Consider the following 20,168-nt stretch of genomic DNA (forward strand, 5'->3'; position numbering starts at 1 on the left):
CTGACTGGAATGTTTTTCTGCCTCACAATTTGGATTTACCCTCCAAAAAAATTCTTCCTCCAGACCATGGGCAAGCTCTTGAATCTTGTTTCATAATTCCAACTGTCGAAACAGCAGCTATGGAGACCAATGGTTACAATGCATGAGATGCACGATAAATGCTGGAACAAATTAATGGACAAAACATTTTTAAATTGAGCTTTTTATTTTCAGTTAATTATAGATTCTCATACAGTTGTAAGAAATAATACAGCGATATCCCATATGCCCTTTACCCAGTTTCTCAATGGTGACATCTTGCAAAACAAAAGCACAATGTTATCAGTAGGATATTGACATTGATGTAGTCAAGATACAGAGCATTTTCCATCACCACACGGATCCGTCATGTTGCGCTTTTATAGACACACTTCATTCCTACCTGTGTCTCCCTCCTCATCCAGAACACCATGGAAATTGCTAATCTGTTCTCCATTTCAATAATTTTGTTATTTCAAGAACTTTAGGTAAGTGGACTCATATAGCATATTTCCTACTGGGGTTGATTTTTTCCCCCACTTAACACAATCCTCTAGAGATTCGTCCAAGTTGTTGATATATCATGCATTTACTCCTTTCTTGCCAAGTAATATTCCATGGTATTGAAATGGCAGTTTGCTTTACCATTTAACTGTTGAAGGACATTTGGATTCTTTCCAGTTTCTTGCTATTATGAGTGAAACTGCTGTGACCATTCATGGATAGGTTTTTGTGTGACCATATATTTTCCATTTTCTGGAGCAAATGCATCAGGAGTATAATTGCTGGGTTCTAAAATAGTTTATATTTATTTATTTTTTCATGAAACTGCCAAACTATTTTCCAGAGTAGCTGTACTATTTTGCATTCCCATCAGGCAATGGGAATCCATTTCTCTCCATCTGAATGCCTTTGGTGAAAGGTTTTTTTCATGTTTTCTGCCCATTTTCTAATTGGATTGTTTGTTTTATTACTATTGAGTTTTTAGAATTCATTATGTAATCTAGATATGCTGTTTGCAAATATTTTTTCCCAGTCTACAAGCTTGTCTTTTCATCCTCTTAACAAAGTCTTTCACAGAATGAATGTTTTTTATTTTAATGAAGCCCAGTTTATCAATTTTTCCTTTTATGGACCATGCTCTTGGAGTCAAGTCTATGAACTCTTTGCCTACCTCTAGATCCTGAAGGTTTCTTCTTGTTTTCTTCCAAAAGCTTATAGCTTTACATTTTACATTTCCATTCATGATTTATATGTTGAGTTAAATTTTGTGTAAGGTACAGATTTAGATGTTATATTTTTTTGTCTGTAGATGTCCACTTGCTCCAGTACTATGGGCGGGATGATCTTTCCTCCATTGAAATGCTTCTACACTTTTGTCAAAAAGTTGAGTATATTTGTGTGTCTACTTCTGGGTTCTCTATTCTGTTCCATTGATTGCTTTTCATCAATACCACCCAGTTTTGATGCACAGAGCTACAAAATAAGTGTTGAAGCTGGATAGACTGATCATTCCCACTTTATTCTTCTTTTACAAAGCTGTTTAGCTACTCTAGCTCCTTTTTCATTTCCATATAAACTTTTGAATGATTTTGTCTCTAGCTACAAAAAGTCTTGCTGATATTTTGATAAGCATTGGGTTAAATATTTCTACCAATTTTCATTTTTTTCATGGGAGGTGTTCAAGCTCACGTCCATATGACACATACCATGTTTTGATTTCTTTTGTCAGCATTTTGAAGTTTTTGGCATACAAGTTCTGTATGTGTTTTGCCAGATTTATCTGTAAGTTTTTTCTTTTTTCTGAGCTATTGTGAATGGTATTCTATTTTAAATTTCAGTTGCCATGTGGTCATGACTTCTATATTTCTAATATGTACTACTATACAAAAATTGATTTTTGTGTGTTCTATCCTATGGCTTTTCTGAATTCACTTATTAGTTACAGAATTTGTTTTTTATAGATTTCTGGAGAATTTTTATGTAGGCAGTCACATAATGCGTGACATAGAGACAATTTTATTCCTTCTTTTAAAATTTACTTTTCTTACCTTATTTCACTTTACTTTTTTGCCTTGCCATCCAGCTCAAACTTTCAGTACTCAACTCATGTTGAATGAGTGAATATTGAATAAGTACTGAATGGTTGTCCTTTTGAAATATCCTTGTCTGGTCTCAATCTTTGGGGGAAAGCATTTAGTTTTTTACTATTAAACTTAATGTTAACTTTAAGGTTTTTTATTTGTTGTTTGTTTTTTTGGTAGATGCTCTTGGTCAGGTTGAGTAGTTCATCTCTATTTCTGTTTTTCTGAGAATTTTTATCATGATGCCTGTTGGATATTTCCATGTGATTTTTCTACATCTGTTGATATGATCACATGATTTTTTTTCTTCTCAGATTATAATGATTGATTTCCAGATAGTCAGTCGGTTTTGCATATCTGGAATAAAGCCCACTTGCTCATGGCATATTATTCTTTTTATTTATCATTAATTTTATTTTCTAATATTTTATTCAAGAGATTTGCTTTTGTATTCATGAGGGGTAATGCTCTATAGTCTCTTTTTTCTTCCTTTTCTTTTTTTCTTTTTCTTTTCTTTTTTTTGGTTGTCATTTTCTGTCTCTGGTTTTGATATCAGGGTAATAGTAGCATTATAAATTGAATTCGGGAGTGTACCCTCTTCTATTTTCTTGAAAAGATTGTGTAGAATTACTGTTAATTCTTTAATCATTTGGAAAAACTCTTCAATGAAACCATCTGGACCTGGAGTTCTCTTTTTGAGAGTTTTTTAATTACAAGTTTAATTTTCTTAATAGTTGAAAGGCTATTCAAATTTTCCAATTATCTATTTCATATTGGGTTAATTGTGATAGTTTGTGCATCTTGAGAAATGGACCTATATCCTCTAAGTTGTCATGTGTATGTATGTAGAGCTGTTTGTAGTATTTCCTTATTGTCTTTTTGATGTCAGTAGGGTTTGGAATGATATTTTCTGTTTCATTCCTGATACTGGTAATTTCTGTCTTCTCTCTTTTTTCTCTTTCAGTCTTTCTAGAGTTGAATCAATTTGGTTGATTTTTTTTTGAAGAACCACTTTTGCACCATTGAAATTCTTTATGTTCTATTTATTACTTTACTTCCTTTGAGCTTCCTCTTTGATTCTTGGATTCTTTTTTAGAAGTGTATTGTTTAATTTCCAAATATTTAGAGATTAAAAGAGTTTACACTGGGTTCTAAAATTCTTCCATTAAAAAAAGTTTTATGATATCTAACATTGCTAATGTAATGTGGTACAAGTGACAAACAGTGGCAGATAACTTAGCTATGGGGCTATGCTGTGGGATTAGGGTAAAGCAGTGTCTGATCAGGGCAAAATTTGGCAATGACTTTCTTTTCAGGGAGGTGCCTGAGAGCCTTGACTTCTATGTCTCTGGTACAGGCTCTCAGCAATGGCTGATGGGGCACTGACAGTCATGCTTTTGTGGAGCCTGGGGAGTTCCCTTCTTTTAGTAATGTCTTCACTGGAGATCATTGACAAGTGAGACACAAACCAGCCTATAATAAGTTATGTCAAAATGAAAACCTCTGGAAACTTAAATGCATATCACTAAGTGAAAGAAGCTATTAGGAAAAGGCTATATACTATATGATTCCAATATGGTAATCTAGAAAAGGAAAACCTGTGGGTACAGTAGAAAGATCAGTGGCTTCCAGGGCCTAGGGGACAGAGAGGGATGAGTAACCAGAGTGCAGAGGAATTTTAGGGGAGTGAAAATACTCTGTATGATACCATAATGGTGGATACATGCCATTGTATATTTGTCAAAATACACAGAATGTATAACACCAAGAGTGAACCCCAATGTAAGCTATGGACTTTGGATGATAATGGTGTGAATGCATTTGTTATTGATTATAAACAAATGCACCACTGTGGTTCAGAATGTGTAGTGTGGGAAGTTGTGTATGGGTGGGGCACAAAGCATATGGAACTCTCTGTGTTTTCTGCTATAATCTATTGACTATCACAGGGGCGCCTGGGTGGCTTAGTCGGTTAAGCGTCCGACTTTCGCTTAGGTCATGATCTCGCGGTTCGTGGGTTCGAGCCCCGCGTTGGGCTCTGTGCTGACTGCCAGCTCAGAGCCTGGAGCCTGTTTCAGTCTGTGACTCCCTCTCTCTCTGACCCTCCCCTGCTCACGCTCTCTCTCTCTCTCTCTCCTAGGGGGAAAAAAAACCATTACAATTATATAGGCCCTCACACCCATTAGGATGATTAATACAAAAAGCAAACAAACCCATAAATAATAAGTGTTGCTGAGAATGTGGAGAAATTAGAGCCCTCATGTACTGTTGGTGGGAATGTCAAATGGTGAAATCAATATGGAAAACAATGGCGGTTCCTCAAAAAATGAAAAATAGAACTACCATATGATCCAGTAATTCCACTTCTGTGTATATACTCAAAAGAATTTAAAGTAAGCTCTCAAATAGATATTTATACACCCGTGTTCAAGGCAGCATTGTTCATAATAACAAAGAGGTGGAAATAATTCAACTGTCCCTCAACAGATAATGGATAAACAAAATAGAGTATAAATATACAATAAAATATTATTTAGCCTTCAAAAGAAAGGTAGTTCTGACACATACTACAACCTGGATGAACTTTGAGGACATTATGATAAATGAAATAAGCTAGACACAAAAAGACAAATGGATGCCTCTTCTATGAACTACTCAGAGCTGTCAAATTCAGAGGCAGAAGATAGAAAAATGGTTACCGGGGGTTGGAGGAAGGAGTAAATGGGGCGTTGTTTAATGGGCACAGTTTCAACTTTGCAGAGTGAAAAGTCTCTGGAGACTTGGTTGTGCAATGATGCAAGTATACTTAACATCACCCTCCATTTAAAAATGATGAAATGGTAAATTTCATGTTACATATATTTTACCACAATTAAACATTTTTGAAAACAAACAAAATTAAAATAAATAAGAAAGCAAGCTCTTGGAAGCAGAAAATGTCAACTAGCTTCAAAAGTTTAGGAGGCTCCATTTAATTTAATCTGACTTCCATTGGAATGCAGTCCCTAGCATTTTTTTAAAATTTAAATTGTAGTGAACATCTAGTGCAAAATTGGTTTCAGGAGTAGAATTCAGTGACTCACCACTTATATACAATACCCAGTGTTCATCACATCAAGTACCTTCTTTAGTACTTCTCACTCACCTAGCCCATACTCCACCTGTTCCCTCCAACGACTCTCAGTTTGTTCTCTACCCTTATGAGTCTCTTATGGTTTGTTTTCCTCTCTCTTCCCCCTGTCTCTTCCCATATGTTCATCTGCTTTGTCTCTTAAATTCCACATATGACTGAAACCTATGGTATTAGTCTTTCTCTGGTTGACTTATTTCCCTCACATTTTTATTTCACAGTAGGCACTGTAGTTTTTCTCTCTCTGGTTCCACTGTCTCTAGAATTTTCCAGTCAACTTTCTGAATAACAGAACAACACTTTCTCACGAGGCCCCACTAGAGCACTGACAGGACAGGCAGAGGCAGGTCTTGGCCCTGAGGGGCTAATAAACTGACACAGATGGATGCTTGCTTACAGAACGTGATCCTGTTCAGATAAAATAGGATGCCATTTTAAATCTAGCCTCTTATTCAAGTCTTTTTAAAGATAATTGTTACCATTTCATTTATAGCTTATCCCTCGGTTCCAGCACTTTTCCTGTCCAAGTCAAAACTGGTTCTCTTTCACACCCAAAGTGTGTGGGGATGACAAGAGACACTGGCTCATCACCCGACTGCTAGAGAAACACAATGGAAGTGTGTGATGCAACCTTCTATTCAATAATATAAGCAAAAGTCCAACTAATTTTATTGTTATTGTGGTAAAAAAAATACATAACATAAGATTTACCATTTTAACCATTTATTTTTTTTAATGTTTTTTATTTATTTCTGAGAGAGAGACAGCGTGAGCAGGGGAGGGTCAGAGAGAGAGGGAGTCACAGAATCTGAAACAGGCTCCAAGCTCTGAGCTGGCTGTCAGCACAGAACCCGATGCTGGGCTCTAACCCACGAACTGCAAGATCATGACCTGAGCATAGTCGGACACTTAACCGACTGAGCCACCCAGGCGCCCCCCATTGTAACCATTTAAAAATATATAACATCGGTGACATTAGTGTGTTCTCACTGTTGTACAGCCATCACCACCAGCCATCTCCAGAACTTTTTATCAGCTCTGTGATGAGACTCTGTCCCCACGAAGCAATAAGTCCCCATTTCTCTCAGCATCCCCAGCCCCTGGTCCAGTTTAATTTTTAATTTGTGGCCAGGGTTAAGTGAACCTGGAAGACTTATAAGGTACATGATCTTGATCTCCCTTGCTTCTCTTTTTCAACATAATCCTTTATAATAGCCCAAAATTGTGTGTATTAGATTTCCCTCCCTATTTAGTAGAGCAGAAAGCCAGGACTCATAAGCTAATGTCTCTTCCCAACCTGTTTCCTTGCTTCAATTCTTGGTTGTTCTCCAACCCATTGTTAATCATCAGAATCAGGATAAAAACACTTATAGTGTTCTTTATGCTGGCCACTGTTCTAAGTGCATTATGTGTATTACTTCATTTATCCATATACTAGAAGGATGAATCCCCTACTTAAAATGAATCTGGGGCTTCCTATTTTAAAAATCATGTTCGGGGCACCTGGGTGGCTCAGTCAATTAAGCGTCTGACTTCAGCTCAGGTCATGATCTCACGGTTCATGAGTTCGAGCCCTGCGTAGGGCTCTGTGCTGACAGCTCAGAGCCTGGAGCCTGCTTCAGATTCTGTGTCTCCCTCTCTCTGACCCTCTCCTACTCATGCTGTCTCTCTCTCTCTCAGAAATAAATTTAAAAAAAGTCACGTCTACCTCCCTATCGGCTCTGCCAGATTCTGAGTGATCAGACCTGCCCTCCTGCCTCCCTTCCTCACTCTTTCTCCTCTGTTCAGGCCAACCACACTGCCCTCCCTTTCCTCCTTCTTCAAACATGTCCTCAAGCCTTTGCAGTTCCTCTCCCTTCTCTTGTGTGTCCCAAACTTTGGCAGGACTACGTGGTTTCCCTACTGTAGTTCTTACAACGTAATACTGTCTTGGAGAGTCTTTCTCAGACCTCTTCATACTGCCCATGGGCCAGGAATTCTTTATCACATCACCCAGTTTATTACCTGAGCAATGCTTATCAGAGTTTTTACCAATTTTGTTGCTTTATTTGTTTGGTTCTCTCTGTGTGGTCATCCCCACTGGGCTGCACCCTCTGTGAGGGCAGATGCTTTATTAGTTTCATGCCTCTATCTCACCAGCACCCAGAAGAGTGTCTGGGATGCCGAGGAGGAGGTCAGTGCCTATGAGTATAATGAGTGGTTGAAAGGATAAATCACATGTGACACAAAGACTCTGACCTTGTAAGTGAGGTTGTTGGGGGACTAAAGTGCATGAGACAAGGTACCTGTTGTACATCCTGAGTCAGGCTCCAACTCTAGCTGCTATAATTTATTGTTTCCTGTAGGTTTTAAGTCTGAGATTCCCTTCACCTGGACAGACAGACTGTCCAACCTTAGTCCTTAGTCTTCTTCTTTCAGATCCCTCCCAGGGGACCCATGCAGTACCAAAGACAGAGGAGGTGTATACACAATAAGGTTACCACTAAGAGCTGAGAGACAGGTCTAAACAGCCCCACTGGGTGTCTTTAATACTTCCAGGTCCCACTCAGGTAAGGGACCCTTGGGAGTCTCCTGTGGTCTTGCTCTACCTTGGTGGACATGGAGCCATTCTTCTCTGGGTTCTCTCACCTTCCTTGTGTCATTGCCAGGAGAGGACCCAGATGTCTTTCTCTATACTCCCATTCCCAAAGCTCAGGAACTTCTGTCATTGGGTTCCTGGAGAAGAAACTCAGCTGCAGCCCCTGCTTCTGGCTGAGATCCCATCTATTAGGGTTTTTTTTTTTAATGTTTATTTATTTATTTTGAGAGAGAGAAGGAGAGAGAGAGAGAGAGAGAATGGGCCAGGGAGGGGCAGAAAGAGGGGGAGAGAGAGAACCACAAAGCAGGCTCCACACTGTCAGCACAGAGCCCAATGCGTGGCTCAATCCCATGAACCAAACCGTGAGATCATGACCCGAGCCAAAATCAAGAGTCAAATGCTTAACTTACTGAACCACCCATGCACTCCTTATCTACTGTCTTGCACTCCTAAGGTCTTCTTGTGGCTTAAATTTCTGCAAGATCATGGTCAGAAGGAATTTTATGTTGCCTCTATCTCCCCTCCCCTGAGGCAATGAGTATAAGAAAAAGGAAAATACAAGAGGAAATACATATAATGTTATATCTTATAAAATATCCAGCCACATTTATAAGGCAGCAATCTTTTAACAAAATTAGCTCCCTACTCTTGTCACATTCTTTCTTCCCTCGGAGCTTCACAGATTATCTATAGAGTCAAATGCCATAGGAACATTAAGGCTGACCATGGTGAAATAGCCTCTTCCCTGACCAGCTATTGGCTACGTGGCTTAGACAAATCCAGGTAGGTCCCAAAGGCCCTCTCCAAAGACCCTAACATGCTGGGGGTGTACAGCTTCAACATATGAATTTAGGGAGTTCACAAACATTCTGTTCATCACACCAGTTTATTTGTTCCCCACATAATGTTTTTGGTGAGGCATGTAAAGTTCTTTTTCCATTTAGTAGGTTCCATGGACAGGCATCCAGGGAGTTTATCCAAACTCACATCTGCCTTCTCTACTTGCCATAGCTATTGGATTTGAGGCATTCGTAGCCACAAGTTGGAATGGTCTGGGTTTTGTCCACATTAGCAGACTTCATTTCACATCCCCTGTTGTGTTCTGGCTTCCAGATGCCTTCCTTGGAGCTATGTGTGAAGCAGGTCTTCTACAATGACTGACTGAAAAGGTCAAGGGCAAGGGCAATGCCTACTAAGTACCTAGAAAGAGAATTAAGAGACCATCTTTGTTTCCTATAACTCTCTTCTTGTGGTCCTGCCTTACTACAATTTTTTTTAACTTGTCACTATGGAAAAATTTTAACAAATGTAAAAGTAGTCAGAATAATAAAATTAATGCCCATGGATCTGTCACCCAGAGCCAACCACCATTACCCCATGGCCAATCTTATTCCATCTATGTGCCCATCCATCCCCCCATCCTAAATTATTTCAAGGCAAAGTGCAGACATTATATCATTTCTTCTGTAAATATTTCAGTACTCATTCCTAAAAGATAAGATCTTTTTATTCTGCCATACCCAAAATACCATTATTATACCTGAATTTATTTAAAAAGTTACTCCTTAATATTGTCAATTGTTATATATCCTGTTATGAATTATTATATATGTTATTATCTCATCCTTAATATACATACTTTTATAGTTTATATTTGAATTTATTCCAATAAGGCTCACACATTTTCATTGTTTGATGTATCTGACCAGTATTTATAGGTTTCCCTGTTTTTGTTTCTTCTTGAAATCTTCCTTTTAGGGAACTGTATCATTTATCCCATCAAGTTTTCCACACTCTGCATTTTTCTGATTGTGTTTCTGTGAGCAGATGAGTATGTTCTTCCCTTTTTTGCATTTCCTATAAACTGTAGAGACTTTTGGTAAGGGCACATTCTAGGGTCACCTGGGTGGCTCAGTTGGTTAAGCATCTGACTTCTGATATTGGCTCAGATCATGATCATGTGGTTCTGAGATTGAGTCCAACATGGGGCTCTGCTCTGAGTATGGAGCCTGCTTGGGATTCTCTCTCTGCCTCTCTCTTTCCTCCCCCCTCTTTCTTCATTTGTACTCTCTCTCTCAAAATAAATAAACATTAAAAAAGACCACATCCTAGATGGTGCCCTACTCTAGGTTCTCTAAAATAGGACTGTTCAATAGAACTTTCTAATGATGGGAATATTCTATATTTGTGTTGTAGAATTATGGTCCACTAGTTCATGTGGCTGTTAAGCCCTTAAAATGTGGCTAGTGCAACGAAGGAACTGAGTTTTAAATTGTATTTAATTATAATTAAACAAACTTTAAAATTTAAAGCCCTTCATGTGGCTGGTGGGTGCCAGATTGAATAACACAGCTCTAGAGTTTTCAAAGGCACTATTGGTTTGGTGAATAAAAAATATGGCCAGTGGGGCTGGAGTTAGGCTTGCGACAGACTATCTTTACAAAATAAACAATCCAGTAACTAACTGCCTTCTTTGTTGTACCCATCAGTGCCTGGAAGTACCAGAGTCCAGATCCAGAACCTGCAACTTGTTCTTTGTTTGTTTTGTTTGTTTTGTTTGTTGTTTGTTTTTTGGTTTTTGGTTTTTGTACAGGTGGGAACTCAGTCCTGTGTGCATCTCTTACAGGCTGGGATGTGGGTATAGGCTTCCTCCACCACTTCATCTATAGGTGTCCTCAGTGGCCTTAACCCCCAAAGATCCTCAAGAAATATGCACTGATTGTACATAATTCTCATGGATGTCTTCTGTTCAGAAGAACCTTTTGAATATACTTGGTTTTAAGTTTTCAAGTAGGTATGAACTTTCTTAAGAAGCATCTTACCATAGAGCGAAAGTGAAGAAAGGTAGGATGTTATCTGACTAAAGATGCCATTATTGGAAGACCAGTGACACCAAGAGATCTGGTTGCTCCTGGGCCTGACATGGGGGTCAGTCTCATGGAGTGTGAGATCATGATCTGAGCCAAAAGCAACAGTTGGATGCTTAACAGACTGAGCCACCCAGGGGTCTCCGAAAAAAAAAAAATCACTTTAAAAGAGATTTGCCAGAGGTAATAGAAAGTTATGAGAGTAAGTGTATCAGATGGCTTTACATGCAACTGATAGAACTTGATTCCATTGGCTTTAATAAAGAGGAAACTGCAATATGATTTCACTTAGAAGTTGAAGGCAGGGCCTGGATTGGGTATTTTCCTTCTGCTATTCTCTGATGGCTTGTTCTGAGGCTGGCTCTTCTCATGGTCATAAGATGGCTGCTAAAGCTCCAGATATCACATCCAAACTTAACTATGTCCAGAGGACAAAGATAGAGCATCCCATCTGAATGGCTTTTTGCTGCCCTTAATCAAAGGAATAAATCTTTCCTCAAATTCCCATTGCAGTTTTCTTCTTATCCATTGGCTAGAATTGCATCACATGTGTATGACTAAGGCAATTGCTGGCGGAAGAGATGCAACTTCATGAGACTGGGGCTGGAAACATCTCCCTTGAGATCCAGGGTTATGCAGAAGAAGGTGGGTCCCTGAACAAAATTTGTGCTCTCTTTGGAGAGAGGAAGGAGTATTGGCTATTGGCACAGTAGATCAGATGTTCTGTGGCTTGATGATTATACACTTTGAAATCTCTGTTTAAGAAAAGGCATGCAAAATTATGAAAACAAAATTAAGAATGAAAAATAAACATCATAACAGTCTTGGGGTGCCTGGGTGGTTCAGTTGGTTGAGCATCTGACTCTTGATTTTGGCTTAGGTCATGATCTCAGGGTTGTGGGGTCAGGCCCTGTAGGGGGCCCCATGGTGAGTGTGGAGCCTGCTTGGGATTCTCTCCCAACCCCCTTCTGCCCCTCTCCCGCACTCACACTCTCTCTGTGGAAAAAAAAAAACCTAACTAAACAAATGGTAACATTTTCAGTAATTGCCTGGCACATCCCTCTGAAACATTTTCTTGGAAAACCTCTTCACCTGACAGTGAATTGTGTATCATTTCTTTAGCAATGATAGAAGGACCATTCAGACTTTTCTCAACATGGTGGATCAAAAAGATTTTTAATTGATAGTTTATAAAAGTTTCTTTCAGTTTGACAACTTGCTTTTTGGCAATATCATGTAAAGATTTAGGGTTGCTACCAAACTTGAAGAAACCACCATCCAGTTTCTTTTATAAATGAATCGTAAGATCTCCAGGTATTTCTTTTTTTTTTTTTAATTTTTTTTAATGTTTTATTTATTTCTAGGAGAGAGAGAGAGACAGCGTGAGCAAGGGAGGGTCAGAGAGAGAGGGAGTCACAGACTGAAACAGGCTCCAGATTCTGAGCTGGCAGTCAGCACAGGGCCGGACGCGGGGCTCGAACCTATGAACCGCGAGATCATGACCTAAGTGAAAGTCGGACGCTTAACCGACTAAGCCACCCAGGCACCCCAAGATCTCCAGGTATTTCAAGTTGTCTTGTGTGTTGGCTAATCTCAAGCACACTTTCCATTCATGATACTCATAAAAGAGTTCATTTTCAATGTCCTCATTGTAATGTGTCTTATAAGTTTTGTGCTAAATTTGTTGTTAGTCTTTGGTGCCAAATTATTAAGATAATAAAATTGTTTCCAATGCATCCACATAATTTGAACTATTAATCATGTTATCAAATAATCCCCAGAGGCTCTTCATTACTTTTATCCTCAATTTATCTTTTCTTCTTAATACATTGCTGCTTTAAAACATATATGCTGGGTGTAATCCAAATAGTTCCTAAACCTCACTATTTTCTTTTAACCAGTGCCAATTTACCTTGAAGTGAGCCATATAAACCTATTCTGGTAAACACAATCTAAGTGTATTCTCAACCTAACTTCCTCATCAGTACACAATAAACCACCTACTGACACTCTGCTACCATTTATCATGAGGGGAAATGTGAGTGAAGAAAACAGGGATAGAAAATGAAGGTGGTTATACTTAATAGTGGTGAAAAATCTTACCCACACAGTTAACCTTGAAGGTGAGATCTTCCTTTTTCTTGGCTTTGGAAAAGAGCCCAGCCAAGTGAGTGGCCTGGGAGCTTAACCTTCAATGGCTTCATGGTAAAGGGTAAGTCTACATCTGCCTTCCATGTAGAAAACCACCAGAGTCTGCTGGTATAACGTAAGGAGAGTCAGACATCATTAGGAGCAGTGAATTGAGGAGAGTCGCAACCAGGGATTGGAGGAACCAAGCCAAAGCTGGTTTCTAGAAAGACCTGAACTTGGGAAAATGGAGACAGGAGACATGAGACCCTGGAGGAAATGCTACAATGTTTGGTGAGTGAGCAGATGTAGCAGATGAGCACGGGATGAATTACTTGTGCATCCCAGATGATCAAGGCTGGACCAGCAGGCAGATGGACATTACTGATGGGGATAAGGAGTTTGGAAGGGTGGAACTGTTACATCCTGGTAGGGGCACAGCATGACTTAATAAAGCTGGTCAAGAGGAGTTGAGTAGCTGAGCCTTCTGCTGGTGTTGGCTTATTCTTTAGAGTGTGGCAAAGCTGGAAGGGAACCCAGTTTTTCTGACTCTCCTTTTACTCCAGGCTGCCGCCAAATAAAACCTTTACCTCATGCTAAGCATTCCAAACTGGAAAAAGGCATTCGTTCTTGCCTAGGGAGAGCCTTCCTGGGAGGTGGCTCATCAAGTTCTCATGGTGGGTGGCTCCCCTTATTGATGGTCTTATCAGTGGTAGGGTATCTGTGCAGGGTGCAAAGAACATCCATAAAGCAGGGGAGGGAGAAACCTATTGTATTAAATCTTTTTTTCTCCTTTCAGTTTTTTTCCCTCCTGCCTCCCACAGACAGCTGGTATCAGTGCCAAAACATGCATTTTAGTGCCTTTAAGCAAAACTAATTCTTCTGCCAGGGAGAGTTCTGACACTAAGCTTTCTGTTTCCAACCCCCTTAAAAAACGTTCATCAAATTTTCACCATGCAAAGATTGAAGTGTTTCAGTTACTGAAACAGCTCAGTGATGATTGTCATTGATGTTTTTTAAAGGGGATACTCATTCATTCATTCAACAAATACTTAGCAAATATTGCAATGTGACAGACATTGCGCCTGACACAGTCACAGTTCCTGCCATCTTGGAGACCCTCATGAAATAAATCACAAACAAATGTAAAATCACCTAAATGAGAGGCACAGACTTGCCCAATGTTCAGCCATTACACAAATATACTACTGTGTCAGTGTGAAGATATTTAAATGTGTCCACACGACATTCTCCTTGAATGGTCACCATCCTGTCCTTCCCTCTGCATATACAGATGATTTTTCACCCGTCAAAAAATGAAGTCGTGTACCTTCCTTGAATTGGGCTGTCCTTGAAACTTGCTTTGAGCCCAAGAAGCTGTGAAGGGATCTCTATGAGACTTTTTGGGCCAAGGCCTTAAGAGAACACATGGTTTCTGCTTCTCCCCTTTCCAAGTTATCTGCCACAGAAAAAGCCCAATATGCTGAGACCACAGTGCTGTGAGGAAACCGAGCTAGCAGTGGGGAGAGGCTGCTTGTAGAGAATGATGTTCAGCCAGGTCCCAGCTCTTCAGCCTTCCCAGCCAGGACGTCAAACGTGACTGAAGAAGCCACCTCCTCTTGGGCATTCTTATCCCAGTGGACACTATATGGAGCAGAAAAACTACCCAGAGGAAACCAGTGCAGATTGCAAAATGAGAATAAGTGGTTATGGTAAGTTATTAAGTTTGGGGGAGGTTTGTTACACAACAATAGAGCATTAAAGCAGCAGTATAGCTGCTGCCTTGAGCCCCTTGAGTGTCCCCTCCCTTGTGACCTAGGCCCCTCAGATCTGTCTCCAGCACCTCCAGGACTGCTCCCCACCATGAGTTAACACTCAATAGTCAATTCCTGGCACAGCAGGAAGCTTCCCATTTCTTATTCCAGAGTCCATTCTGGGGTCTATGTTCTTTTGGCTGATGTCTGCACATTGCCAGTAAATAAATGCTTTGAATAACTTCACTGGGGGCTGAGTGGCATAGGGTTGTAGAGGGTGGTCTTTGACCTATTCAGAGAGGCCACGGAAGGATTCTCCAAAGAAGAGATCTGAAGTGTGTGAAAGTATTAATTTGGGGAGAAGGGAGAGAAGGCATGACCATAGAGAAGGCAGGTAAGGGAGCTCTGTGGTGTGACAAGAGACAGCAGAAAGAGGAACTGAAAGAAGACCAGTGTGACTGGTATACACAGAACAAGAGGAATGTGAAGGGTCTGGACCTTGTAATTCTACTCCCAGAGTACAGCTGATTAATCTAGAGAGTTCCCCTCTTTAGGCTGACCAATGACCAAGTAGAGTGCTATATGCTGCAAGGTGACTAGCCAACTGAATCAGGTCCTTTCTTTCAGAGAGTTCAAATCAGATGTACCAAAGGAGTCCACTGATCAAGAGCAGAATTGCAGCTGAACCACTGTCATGGCAGACCTTGGCTGGGGCAATGGACACCTCTTCCTGGTTGAAGACTGACCTCTAGAATTGCTATAGAGCAGAGGTGGCCTGTAGGCCAGCTGGTGCAGACATTACACCTTTTTTAAAATTCTGCCCATATACACAGGGTATCCAGAACAATGTTTTACTATTAAATTATTTATTAAAACTGAAATATCCAAAGTTTTCAAATAGAAAACTTTCCAACATTTAGACATTTTTTGAGTATTTCACTCATACTCATCTATGGCACTAGTAGATGAAAGTAAGTAGTAACTACTTACATTAGTTAGAGTGTATGCAGTACACACCAGTTTATAACAGTTTCCACTGCTCTCTATGGTGATCTCTCAACACTTGAGGCCAGGGGCAGTTGCCATATATCATCCTACAGAGGTCCTGCTGCACAAATTCACATTACCTCCCAATCCTAGAGGCATTGGACATTGCGATCTCCTGTTGAGATAAGCTGGCTGCCATTGTTAATGGAAGACCCTTGATGTCCTCTAGGTTCTGTGTGAGGTAGGACTGTGAGATTTAACAAATATAAAAATAATAAGAACAACAAAGTAAAAGAGGACACCCAGTTAAATTTAAGTATCAGATAAGCCACAAGTGATTTTTTGGTGTAAGTGTGTCCCCAGTGTTGTATTTTCTCCTTCCTGGGAGGGAGGCCAAGCCATATTTATGGCTGATATTAATGATGTCCTGGCCTCGGTCTTCCCTGGATGCAAGCCCTCATCAATTGGGGCAACCTTGAATGAGGCTCTGCTTCTTGCACCAGAAGTGCCACACAGCACAGGGGCCAGTGAGCAGCCCATCTGAGTAGGATAATGTGGACACGTGGTGACAGTATCCCAAATGTGGGAATTTCTGTCCTGGGGATGCATGACCCTCTTAACACATGGGTTTACTCACCAGCCTGGAGACTCTCTAAATTCCTTCCTGTGGGTTTTTATGGAGGTTGCATTGAATAGACATGGTTGATTAAGTCATTGACCATTGATGATTAATACAATCCCTGGTTCTTTCCCCCTCCCCAGAGGTTAGGGGTGGTGGGACTAAAGTTCTAGCCCACTTTTCACAAGCATTACTAATCTGGCAACACTCCCCACCCCTCATCTTCTAAGAATCAGCTCATTCGAATAAACTTGGATATGATTGAAAGAGGCTAAGTATGAATAACAAAAGATACTTCTCTTGCCCCATTACTTAGGTAATTCTAAGGGTTTTAAGAGCTTTGTGCTAGGAACCAGGCAACCAGGGACAAAAACCATGTATCACAATATCACAGCTGGAACGGAGAGGGAAGTGACAAGGTGACAGTGTGGATGGCTGGAGAGAGCAGGGGCAGAAGGAATCAAATATGTTGGTGACACTTCTGTGGTAATTAGATAGTGGCACCGCTGTCTGGGGGGTTTATGTCCAAGGAAACTGGAAGGAGGAGCTGCTCCAAAGAGAAGGGCACTACCTTTCTAGATGTATCGATTTTGAGGTGCAGTCAAAAGGAAAAGTCCAGTGAGTGGCTGAAAATTCCTTTAAGAGCAACTGACATTTAATCTGGGCTTACTATGTGCTTCCTGTTCTAAGAACTTTACACATATTAATTCCTTTTATTTTTTTATTAACAATTTTTTTTTTTTTTAACATTTATCCATTTGAGAGGCAGAGCACAAGCTGGGGAGGGGCAGAAAGAGGGAGACACAGAATTGGAAGCAGCCTCCAGGTTCTGAACTGTCAGCACAAAGCCCAACACAGGGCTCAAACCCAAAACCGTGAGATCGTGACATGAGCCAAAGTCTGATGCTTGACCAACTGAGCCACCCAAGCTTCCCGCACATAATAATTTCTTAAATCCTCACAAAACTTCTATGAAAGAGATCCTACTATTATTCTTTCCACTTTATAGATAGGAAGCTGAATAACAGACATTTAGTAACTGGTCTAAAGTCACACAGTTAGTGATATTCTACCCTAGCTGTCCCCTAATGCCTTTGCCACACTTCCTCCCACCTTAGCCCCAGGGATTTGCTCCTCTGCTCCCCTTCTAGTATATCAAATCAGTCTAGAGATGAGAAAATATGTTTTATTTGTATCATATTACTTAATTAAAATATTGTAAGGGAAAATATACAATTAAAAGCAGACATCCAAAATTAAGTTATATTTACATATAAAAAATTGAGCTGGGTTCTGGCCATGTGGCACAGTTGTTTTGTGGCATCTAAGTAGGATACTTTAATTTTACCATTGCCATCTTGGTATTTAATTTTAGTGGAGAAAAGTAGTGAGATGAAGCATGAATAATAATATTGTGTCTTTGAAGAGCCTCTTAAACTTGCTTAAAGTTATTAACAATAATATATTAATTAACTAATTATTACAAGCTTTTTAGTGTGAATCCATGGCAGTTTTGTTACAGGAGTAGCTAAAATTAAGTTCCTACCAGGGATTCCAATGTACTTCATCTTCAAAAATATGTTTATTGGGCACCGGGGTGGCTCAGTAGGTTAAGCCTCCAACTTCAGCTCAGGTCATGATCTCAAGGTTCGTGAGTTCAAGCCCCAAATTAGGACTGCTGCTGTCAGCACAGAGCCTGTTTTGGATCCTCTGTCCCTCTCTTCCTCTGCCTCTACCCTGCTCATTCTCTCCCTCCCTCCTTCTCTCTCTCTCTCTCTCTCAAAAATGAATAAACATTCATTAAAAAAACAGGATTTTTACTTTCAGAAATAGGGGTATATTCTGTCACCAATTATCATCTGCCAGTCACACAAGACAATGTTATGAATCTTTAACTGGTTGTGGTTTCCAAAATAATTTATATTTTAACACTCAACCAAGGATGCAAGATATTTCCAGAGTTTGTTTTGAGTACCAACCGGATGACTTTGCTTAAAGGACCATGAGGACTGTTTCAGACAAGGAATCTTCAAAGCTTTTCTCTTACCCATGGCAGGAAGAAGAGGATGTGAGCTGTTTCTTTTTTTTAATCCATTGAAAGTTTCTGTTCTAGTTTATTTTAATCTAAAAGGTTTTTTTTGTGCTGGTACCAAATCCCAGTGATCATGAGAGAGCTTATGTCTTTCTGTTGGACCCACCAACTTGAATGATGATCTATCAGCTTTGGAGATTTGAACTTCTGAGATTAAAGACAGCTGTGCAGAGAAAAAATCTCTCTCACCCCATGTTCTACCATTCCCATGGAAATAAATATGCTTAGAGCTGAGCCAGCTTAGACACAGAGGAGTCAACACTGGAACATTTATCTGAAAAGAAAACCCAGGAGAGACCCTGACATATCTTGGAAAGGCTTCTAAAAATCTAGACATGACTATAGTTCAAAGGCTCGTGTTTTCTCCTCCCCTTCTATAGAGGACAGGCTCTCTCCTGGGGCAGTAGCTCTCGATATTCAATCCTGAGGCTAACTTCTGGCTCTGCCATCAACTAGTGAGGTGGAGGACTACTCAGGGAGCCCCAGGTCCTTCATTTGTCAAGAAATTACTTTTTGGGGCTACTGTAGAAAGGAAAGAGGAAAGTGAGCTTGGAAATCCCAGCACAGTGATGGTCACTAAATCAAAATTAAATAAAGATTCAACAGAATGTTAGCACCTACATTCTTGGGCACATTCACTGGTAGAGGGAGGCTGTGACCTGGAATGCCAGAAAACATTATCCTTGCAATGATAATTTCTCTTATGAACATTTTAATGTTTTAAATGTCTATTCATTTTTGAGAGACAGAGAGAGAGACAGGGTGTGAGCAGGGGAGGGGCAGACAGAGAGGGAGACATAGCATCCAAAGCAGGCTCCAGGCTCCCATCTGTCAGCACAGAGCTGGCACGGGGCTCGAACTAACAAAACCTGAGCCAAAGTCGGACGCTTAACCAACTAAGCCACCCAGGCACCCTGCTTTTATGAACATTTTAATATACGGATACAGATACAGACATATTCTGTGAAGGCTGGGAGGTATGTTAGATTAGAAATGGTAAACATAGGGGCACCTGGGTGGCTCATTCAGTTGCGCATCTGTCTCAGGTCATGATCTCATGGTTCACGGGTTCAACCCCTACATCAGGCTCTGTGCTGACAGCGCAGAGCCTGGATCCTGCTTCAGATTCTGTGTCTTTCTCTCTTTCTCTGCCTCTCCCCTGCTCATGCTCTGTCTTTGTCTCTCAAAAATAAATAAACATTAAAAAAACATTAAATGGGTGGTTTGTGAGGACACAGAAGAGGAGCAGTGGTATAAGAACTGGCAAGTGCAAGATAAGGTAATATATATCCAGTACCCAGTCCCTCCTGTGATTTTTAAGTCTAAATGGAAATAAATAGAAAAATAATTATGTGAAAAGAATTTAAGACTTTGATTCAAACCTTTGACACAAACTTGCTTTTTTATTTTCTTTAAATGTATGTATATATGTACACATGCATTTAGTTCAGGGAAAGGATCTCAATGGGCTATTAATTTAAAACCCTGTGAGGACAAGGTGTGTCCCTGCTTCTTAGAACAGTGCCTGTCTCTAATGAGCATCTGTTGAATGAATGAGTATATAAGCAATGAGTCAATTAGCATATACCCAACCACTGTTGAAAAAAAAGCCTAGGGAATAACCAGAATGAGGTTTTAATCATATTTGTTTTGTTTTTAGCAACATATATTGCATATTTTAGCTTGGTTTCTTTGGGAGAATTTGTGTGTGTGTGTGTGTGTGTGTGTTTCAAACTGTTGTCTGTTCTTATAAAATTTTGTGTGTTCTTTGTGGAGTGATTGTGTTCCAAAAGACTCAGACCTGATATAGTGAGGATTTCTGGAAGCTTATGGAGATAAGGAGTGTATCTTTCACCCTTCACTTTGTGCAGCAGACAGATCTATAAGAGCAAACTGGTCTACATGAAGCTAT

General features: G+C 40.1%; 1 long non-coding RNA gene across 1 annotated transcript; it reads left to right on the forward strand.

Annotated features, from left to right (window-relative positions):
* Positions 1 to 211: 211 nt before the first annotated feature.
* LOC144219520 (uncharacterized) lies at positions 212 to 12,368 on the forward strand. Its single transcript, XR_013331443.1, has 3 exons — positions 212 to 506; positions 11,191 to 11,322; positions 12,042 to 12,368. It is a non-coding gene; the product is annotated as an uncharacterized LOC144219520 (long non-coding RNA).
* The last annotated feature ends 7,800 nt before the right edge of the window (positions 12,369 to 20,168 follow it).

This window comes from Crocuta crocuta, unplaced genomic scaffold (genome assembly GCF_008692635.1).
Source record: "Crocuta crocuta isolate KB4526 unplaced genomic scaffold, BGI_CrCroc_1.0 scaffold99, whole genome shotgun sequence".
Lineage (NCBI taxonomy): Eukaryota > Metazoa > Chordata > Mammalia > Carnivora > Hyaenidae > Crocuta > Crocuta crocuta.